This window comes from Saccostrea cucullata, unplaced genomic scaffold, assembly GCF_032062105.1.
Source record: "Saccostrea cucullata isolate Sc308-1 unplaced genomic scaffold, CSIRO_AGI_Scuc_v1 ctg19420, whole genome shotgun sequence".
NCBI classification, from domain to species: Eukaryota; Metazoa; Mollusca; class Bivalvia; order Ostreida; family Ostreidae; genus Saccostrea; species Saccostrea cuccullata.
In genome coordinates, this window is record NW_026940143.1 from 1 (window position 1) to 9,948 (window position 9,948).

The window sequence follows — 9,948 nt, forward strand, 5'->3', positions numbered from 1 at the left end:
TAGTTGAAAACATTATCATATATATATGCCAAGAATCATTTTTCTGTTCGTATAAAACCTCATATTAAGAAAAAATCCATAATTATAACGTCCATTTCTCTTTTGCTTTAGAAATGGATTCCAGTGGAAAACATATGAAATGGTAAAATATGCAATCAATATGTATTTAACAATCTTTTTTAAAGAAAAAAAAAATTAAATCTAAAAATATTTACTGATGCAATGCAATGCTTAACTGCAGCATTACAAAAACGGGTGTTGCTAAAACGCGGAACGGAAAACGGAACGGAACGGAAAACGGAAAATTTTTGTCAAACAAATAACATAGATTCGATATAAATCAGATAAAAAAGCAATATTCTTGTTGTAAAAATCATTTCTGATAAAAATTTATTGTAAACTATTATATATTCATGAGTCATACACAACTTCCGTGGAAAAAATGGTACTGTAAGAAATTCGACCCCCCCCCCCCCCACACACACACACGAAATAGGATTTCCGTGTTTGGGCAAATGACATACCCCCCTTTTTTTTTGGTTTGTCAAATTTGTTGTATGTTGGAAAATTTTTACTGACCCCCCCCCCCTTCTTTCAATTTGTTTCCAATGTCAATGTCTGTAAAGACAAAAATAACTATTTATGATGTTCAGATTATGCACGCGCAGTGTCGAATTCGCGAATCATGAAAGGGGGAGTGGCAGTTTCGGGTCTATGTAGGGGCCCCCAGTCACATTAAAAATTGATTTATTAAACTTTATGTATATTTTTGACACAAAAAGGGGGGCATACCTATTACAACTTTTCAGACCTTTCCAATGAGTGGGAAAACAAACTCATTTTTTACGGGGTCATTCATATACCCCCCCCCCCCAAACATACACACATATATACCGCAAACAAAATTTAACTTCATTGAATGACATGAAAGTTTTCCAACTTTGTCTTTCCAGAATTTAAATGTATAGAAAATGTCTCTATTTTGAATAAAATTTTAACAACCAGTGTGAATAAGAGATGTTTCTTCAAGCTTGCCGTAAAGGTTTGCCCTTAACGTATTATCATAATAATTTTTTTTTACATTTTATTTCTCTTTCATGGTTCATTTAGATATCAAATATTTGATCCCCCAGTCATAACCTTTTTACTACGGAAATGTTCGTTTAAGTTGACATCCTCACACTTTTTGTGAATGTAATTAATGTAGTAAGTTAGTGTAAAAAAAAAATAGTACTGAAAGATGTTGGAATTGGAACCTATCCCCCCTCCCGAATCAAACAATTGTTTTCTTTTTGTGTTTTATCCCCCCTCCCGAATCAAACAATTGTTTCTTTTTGTGTTATTGCTTGTCAAATACTTTTCAAGTTCGTTTATCCCCCCTTTTCAAATTCGATTCTAGGTGACTGCTATATGTTAGCGATTTTCGTAAAAAAAGAAACTGAGCATGATAAAATCAACTTGTATTTAATAGTGGGGGATTGAATATGTACAAAATATATCGTTTATGATAAATTTTATGTATTTTAAGTGATTTAATCCAAAATAATATATTCCGTTTTCCGTTCCGTTCCGCTTTCCGTTCCGTTTTCCGTTCCGCGTTTTAGCAACACCCTTACAAAAACTGAGAAAAACAATGAGGACAGAAATGTTTATGACTTTGTGGAAAGCAATAAAGGTAAGTCAAATATATTTCTTTGTCATTAAAAAGTTAAAATGGATCAAAACAGTAGTGCACCGTAAAGTACACGATGTTAGGAAATACATGCGTACAGTCAGACAAAAAGATCCTTCATTGCTCAATGGCCCTGAATGCCGCGTATATACGAAAGCCCAGAAGGCTCATTCGAGATTCAAAATTCGAAATACGAGATTCGAAATTCGAGATTCAAAATTCGAGTTTCGAAATTCAAGATCCAAACTAACCAATCAAAAGCGGGTTCAACTTTTGATTACTTCCCTTTGTCACGTTTTTACTATCAAGAAATCGTTGAATATATTTATAACAAATGTATCATTTGCTAAAATGATAATGCAAGAAAAAATGTTTTATGTATTAAAACGAAATAAAATTAAAATTTGGATTACATTTTGAAAAATACATATATCATCTTATTTTTCTAATTTAACAAAATAGTAAATACGTATATATGGAATATTATATGGTCTTATCGTTGACTTGCGGAGTAAGTAGGTCATCTAATTTTATTTCATCAGATCATTGCTGATGGAGAATGTTGCAATTGATTATAATTAGATAATGGAATATTATGAGTCGTATCTACACTGCACAATAATTTAAGGGTATATATTTCATGACATTTATAAAGGGTACAGTCACTTGTGCAGTGAAACTTGACTGCTGAATCGAACTGTAGCGTTATATAAGGTTTAATATATTAAGAGTATATTTTAGTCTTTGGCCATAAAGCTATGGTCAGAGACTAAAATATAACACCATAACGCTATATAGTTCTGCATGTAATTTAGACTCATCTACTATTTGATATAAGATAAAATAAATGCCGCATTTTTTTAATTCACATTGCTAAGCTGTATTGTAGATATAATTTTTAAATTAATTCAAGAAATCAAGGCCTTAGATGAAGATAAGTAATTGAATACTTAATTTTTATGTATTTCCTCTATCAGGAAAACGAACGCGATTTTTATTTATCAATACTACGTCGTCTTTCATGTTTCAAGCCTTTCCGTGTGTTTGGAAAAATAGGCAGGCGGGGTGGGTAGGGGTGGAGTTATTGTTAATCTTTAGACACTTGCCACGCATTCATAACTTTGTTTATATGTAATCAACCCCGTAAACAAAGTAGACAATACAAAAATATATATATTCCTGATATATGTATTCTATTTAATATTTTTGAAGCCATAATATAAATTGAAGTATATCTTGCTGATCAAAAATCCAATGATTATTTAAATTTCTTTCTAATATATATAACACTCTTTCTTGCATTGTAATTTAATTAAATGGCCTATTTGTTATTTATATATTAAACGATTTCTTGATAGTAAAATCATAATAAAGGGGAGTAATCAAATCTTGAACCCGCTTTTGATTGGTTAATCTGGATTTTGAATCTCGAAATTCGAATTTTGAATCTCGAATTTCGAATCTCGTATTTCGAATCTTGAATCTCGAATGAGCCTTCTGGGCTTTCGTACGTATAAGTTTTTATTTGAAGTCTTTATTTCTGCGTCAGTCTTTGGGGAATTGTAATTTAATAGTAATGCATTGCAACACATTACTAGAAGTAAAGCTACTCCTAGTATATATTATGTGTAATGCCAAAACATTGCATTACATGTTTATAAAATGCATCACTTACTCAAATCAAGAATAATTCTGGCATTTCACAGCATTACAACGCATTATTTTGTATATACTTACTGAAGCAATGACATTAAACGAGTTTAGTTGACAACTCTTTTTAAATGTTGAAATTGTATTTAATAAGCATTATATTCTTTTGCAAGAACAATAGCAACACATTGAATTTTTCATACTTATTTAAGAAAAGATTTTATTTTAAGGATTTTTAAAAAAACATTTCTAAAATGTTAAAAAGATATATTTCGGTAAGAGGAAAACTAATTATGTACACAATAAACTGATACTTAGTAATTCCCCCCTTTAGAATAAATGGACATCAAAACACATAATTTCTCTTGGATTATGTAAGAATTAAACATATAATGTTTAAAATATTTGAATTATCATTCATCATGTTTAGTTTTGAAGGTTATATGGATGGTTTCTAAAAATTCTAACACATTTCACTTATTTCTCTTCACAGGTGTATATCTAAATGTCTCTTGAAGGTTGAATAACTGACTGAAATGCAAAGAGGAACAGAAAGCATAATTAAATTACAATTGAGATAATTCGAGGACAAAAAATATGCTGTAAACTTGAACTCGTTTACGAGAAATACCCGAGACTTTTGCGACCTACTTAAACCCCCTAACATTTCATCGCTCCAATTGTCGCCCATTGTTTTCAACGAAATAAAAGATGATGCGAAAAATAGTTGGTTTGCAGTATTTTGTACATGCACTGCCATTTTAGACTGAAAAAAAAACAGATGATAAAAATCATTGATTCTAAAACTAAGCTCGAATGCAAAACACATTGGAAATAAATGTAAATTTCAGAGCGCTAGTTTGTGTCTTGTATTTGTGGTGTTTAACTGCTTGTATGAGCAGAACGATCGACATGGACTTTTAAACACAATCAAAGCTGCAAAAGTCAGACTACATCCACTGATGCAGATGTCAATCTTTCTATGAAGCAGCTTTTACATTAACGGTCAAGTGAGGTTTAAACTTGTCCGCCGTTTGTCTCTCTTCTTTTGTCAATTGTCAATAACTTTTCAAGTTATTTTCGTCTTTTCTAAGTAATCAAGTCCCATTAAAATCATATTATATTTGAAAAAAAAAACTCAGTGTATGAGTAAAGGATATATAATTTTGGTAGTTAAACCACGGACTCTTTTAAGGGGGTTGATAATCTATACATATTGGAATATTGTCTTATTTACAGTGTAGTATTGGAAAATTAGCTTCAATAGATAAACAGTTTTATTTCATATGTTATTATCCAACTTGGTTAAAATTTGGATTGTGAACAGAGGGGGATAACACTATGAAGGATTAAGGTTATGCAGTTTTAAAATATACGTGAAAAAGTATTAAACAATACTTCATGGATATACCAAATGAAAAGGACAGATTTCAGATATGAAGTACTGAGGAATGTTCTCTAGATTTTCTTTTTACTAGATAATCGTTTGTTTCTCGGAAATATTTCGCAATTTTTGATGAATCTGTCATATCATGCATTTTGCTGACAATTCCGCTGTCCACAATGCCTAACCTCACTTCTGCGATTTTTTTTTCTCTTTTACATGTAGGAAGAGGTGATGACAACAACAAAACAGTTCAATATACAGCAATTGATACATTCCATATTATGACTTTTAGTACAGTACTAATAAATTGTGTCATTTGTAAGTTTTTATCATGCCAAAATAATTCGTTTCTTAGTCAAGAATAATTTAACAAATAAAACTCTTGAAATTGTAAAAAAAAAAAGTAAAATATTGTGCATATGGTACTTCCGTACTTAGATATTGTTTGGATGGTACTTCCAGACTTCGGTAGTGTATGTATGCTACTCCTGTGTTGAAAATTTTAAGAAAAAAAAATGCATGTTTATCACAATCGGTAAATATTTGGTTTATCCAATGTGTATTTTACATGTATCAAATTTATATATAAAAATCAAGATTATAATTTTTCGGTTACATTATGGATTTAACATATATCCATATGGCATGGAACAAGACGCAGAACTTGACTAAGATGCAACGTCAGGTATTGCTACTCAACGTTGTAACGTCAAAACGACGTCAATATAAATTGTTTACGCGCAGTGTTTAGATATATTTCTTAAAGATTTTCATTTTATCCAATTAAAGTAATTATTAATAGTAATTTGTTGACAGAATCTTGGGTAAATAATATTATACTTTTTTCAATAAAGCAGATCATCAAGACAAATTACGCTGTATTTTTTGATTTTCTATCATTGATTTCTCTCTTGCATATGAAAAGAATATTCTGCAATTGCATGGATTTCAAATTATAAGTACATTTTTATATATGCGATAATCGTTTTATGGTGAACATTAAAAAAAAAACAGAAAAAGCAATTTAAGGATACAGAGAGGTGATAACCAAATATTAACATGTTAAGTATGAAGGGTACAGAAATGCGTAAATAAATTAATAAGAAATGCACATTGACGTATGTCCCAAACCGTGCATTCTTAGAACGTTAGACGTCATTTTAAGCAGTTGGGGACATTTCTGCGAGACATTTCGATTCTTTAGTAATTTTCTTATTAACCGGTAGGATCTGATGAAACCTATATGTATTTAAAGTAATTTTTCAGTACTTTCCACTGATATAAATTTTAGTAAATATTGTCTCTTGAATTCGGAATAAATCAATGAGCTATTAACTAATATATGTTTGACATGGCGTCATTTGCGCAGCGGGACATATTTGCAAGACACGGATTATGTATGATTTAATACATAAGCGCCTGGAAAATTTTCATTATCTTTTTGGAATAAGTTGTTGTTTAAAAGTACTCATTGTATGTGAATTCAAATTTGTAAATTTTACCGACAAAATTTTCTTTTTTCACCATGGAAAATGCGTTAAACTAAATTTTCAATGAATGGGACATGGGAAAGGATGCGGGTATCTATTCTCTTATCAGAGGTTGTCAAAAAAGATATTATGACTAAATATGATGTAAGAGAACGATCCTGTAAAAAGTCAAACATATGCAAGAAGATTTTTTATTTTTTTTTTTAGAATAAACTCTGTTGAAAGTATTTTCTGTTACAACGGGACAAGACGAAATTTGACGTCATTCCGAAATATAGTAGTCTGTCAATGTGTACATGCCTTGTAATAATACTTCTTTTTGTTACAACATTATTGGTGAGAAAAAATCCTTTATTTTCATATAAAACACTACATGTTTATTTCTAAAACTGTACTGCAAATGTAAGCTGAAAACGAAATAAACGTATTATTTCCTATTAGTAGCAATTCCTGACGTTACGTCTAAAAGTTAAAATATGTATCGGTAAAAAAAACAATACTTGAAAATTAAAATTTACTCACAAAATGGAATAATGTTGCGAACTTTATGTGAACTGTATCAAAGCCAAGCTACTTTATTAAAATCAAAAGCACGATTTAATGGGATCTTCGTATGAATTTCCAGAAAGATATTCTTTAACTATTTCCTAGGTCAATGTCTCGTTAACACATGATATTATACTTAAATCCAACCTCTTATCACGGAACAATATTAACCCTCTTACTGCCAGAGGGATCATATATGGGCTCTACCCACTGGCTGCCACAGGGGTCATATATGACCCATCGAAAGTATTTGATATATCAAGTTTTTATCTATTCAAGATTTAAGTTCATTAATAACGTATATCTATTCTTCGGCATTTATTTGCTTCAAATTATAAAAATTGTATCTTGTCCGTGGGCATAATTATACTGAAGTAGGCTACAGTTGTAATACGTTGACGACGTCAAACTCGCATTGATGACGTCAAAAACGTCACAATAGGTAATGGTCTATTCAAGGACTTGACAAGTTATAAAGATAATGAATAAAACAACTATATTGAACTCTTTTTCTTATTTAATAACTATATAGATTCACTTTGAGAACTGCAATGTATATAAAAAATAAAAATTAAAATGAATATAAGGCCATATAAAATTAATCTATTCTTTAGATTCTCATCCCCGCCCGCCCCTCTCAAAAGGTCCTGTCCCGATGTTTTTTATTTTGAATTTTGGGTGTTAATAAAGGTATTTTCACGTATTTTTATTCAGCAAGAATTTGGGTTAAAGTTTAAGACTTATCTCCCGTCTGTATTAAAAGTCGCGTGTCGCTATTTATAGCAAAAGAGCCATGTGAAGAATGGAGAAAAATCGACAATAAAAGCAGTTTAAATATGTAAGGAAAAGATGATTTGTCAGTATAGAGAAGGCATAGAAGAAAAAATAGCATAAACACATCTAGATACCATCACTGGCATGAGCAAGCATTTAGAGAGGTTGTAACTAAGTTAAGAAAAATAGACGAGGAAAATGATGCCTGGTCAAGTTATATATAACGATCTCCAGCTGTGTGTGATTTTGCTTTGAAAAAAGAAAACCAACAACATCGAAGACAGACTTTAAAGAAGGCCTAGATTCTTTAGTAGATAATTATTAGAACATTTATATAGATTTTGCAAAATAAGATGTCATGCATACACAATTTATTGGTATCCCCACCTCATTGTGTCCAGGGTTTACCGTATAATTATTCTTAATAATTTGTTAATTAACAATAAATATTTAATTTTTAAAGCAAGAATTTTCTTTAAATATTCAAAAGAATATGAAAAGAATTAAATCTACTCATATTTGCATTAACATAATGAAAAAAAAAATGTGTACGAGGCGTCCATGTTTTGCTGATACGTATAAATTTTTAACAATTATAAAAAATAAAATCCGCCCAACCGCCCCCATTTTTTAGCAAATTAGGATGAGAATCTAAAGATTAATTTTACCTGGCCTAAGCGATAAATATGATTATGACTTCATAAATATATCATACTATATTTCAAAAGAAGAATTGAAATTTATCTTTGTTAGCAATTAAAAAAATTATCATTATTTGCAAAGTATTATCAGTCGAGATTACTAGTATTGTCTTTTCCCCCATAGAAGCACAAATAAAATTTAGGATGCTTCCCTTTCGTGTTATTGAGGGCTGAACATATGATCTCCGGGGAGGGACTGAATAGTAGTAAAAACCCAATCAGGAGTACTACAAGTGGATCTTATGACCTATGGACTTCGATTTAAAAAAAGACAAAAAGTTTATGTTTTGAAATTGTTCATCTTCAAAAAATTATTGATTATCATGAAGAAAATGAGAAAAAGATTTCGCAGCACCGACCATGGTTACATATACATGTAGGTGAATCCGTTTCTGTATGTGTGCCGCTTCTGATTTCTTTAGCTCCGATATAAGAAAATATTTCCAAGTTTTTATATTTTACAGTCACTGTGGATTAGCTCATATTTGCAAGCGTGTATATCAAGGGTAGTGGCCAACTTTTTCAAAGCCAACTTACTATCACTTCAAATTTTTTCCTTACAATCCTTGCTATCACTATACTATGGTTATAAAGTGGGGGGGCCAACCATCACATCAATGAACATTTACTATAGTAAAGGTTATGTTGGGGAAAAAAGTGGGGGGGGGGGGGCCCCCCCCCCCCCGGCCCCCCCCCCTGATACTACGTCCCTGAAGTGAATAAAATTATAAAGATTAAAATTTTCAACTATTCAAGTTATACTTGTTCACACCTGTAAATACGCGTAATTAAGCTGCGTGTTTCTTTAATTCATATCATGGCATAAGAAGGGACGTACAGTAATGATTTTTATTTTTATTAAAACCTTAAAAGTTTTTTTTTATTTAAATTATGTCAAGCATTTTAGTTTAAAATCTATAGAGAGCAATGCAAGTGCGTGGGGGGGGGGGGGCAAATATTTTCATGGGAGGACTATCAAATAGAAACTACATTGTACTTACAAGTATCAAGTTAAGAAGTTATCCTACAGACTTATCTATATTATCACTGAGGGAGCCCAAGCATAAAGTGAGCATGTACATACTATATGTTTTACACGGTCTAATACTTATCGACAAAATTGGGGGGTGGGGTGCTTACGGTCCCTCAAGCCTCCCCTTCCGGTTCCTACGGCCATAACAAAGATAAACTTTATATGCATCTGGAACAATTTCCCAAATAAACAGAATATTCCGAAAATAAAAAAAAAATCATTGATGTTTAGAACTTCTTTAATTATTACATGTAATATATTCAGGTTAATGTACATGTACTGCTAAAATGTTACTGATGTATTAAAGTACTTTGAGTTAGGTTTCATCCACAAACCAAAAGAAAACTTTGATTCTGATAATGTTATTGTATGATTACATTATATACCCCCCCCCCAACAAGTATTTTGTAACAACCGTGTGTGTGTTGTTTTCTATAGCCCCCTTCCTCCGCTTTTCGGCTAAATCTGCTTCTTGTGTCGCCTGTACAGCAGACCGGCACTTAGGGATCTACGGAAGCCCATTGGTGCCACGTACGAAAAATATTTTATCTGGCGGCCGCCACTTATTATTTGGCGGCCGCCACTTATATATCTGGCGGCCGCTACTTATTAATTGGCGGCCGCCACTTATATATCTGGCGGCCGCCACTTATTATTTGGCGGCCGCCACTTATTATTTGGCGGCCGCCACTTAT

General features: G+C 31.7%; 1 long non-coding RNA gene across 1 annotated transcript; it reads left to right on the top strand.

Annotated features, from left to right (window-relative positions):
- Positions 1 to 167: 167 nt before the first annotated feature.
- Positions 168 to 4,148, top strand: LOC134254875 (uncharacterized). The gene is made up of 3 exons (XR_009989399.1): positions 168 to 257; positions 1,627 to 1,675; positions 3,816 to 4,148. It is a non-coding gene; the product is annotated as an uncharacterized LOC134254875 (long non-coding RNA).
- The last annotated feature ends 5,800 nt before the right edge of the window (positions 4,149 to 9,948 follow it).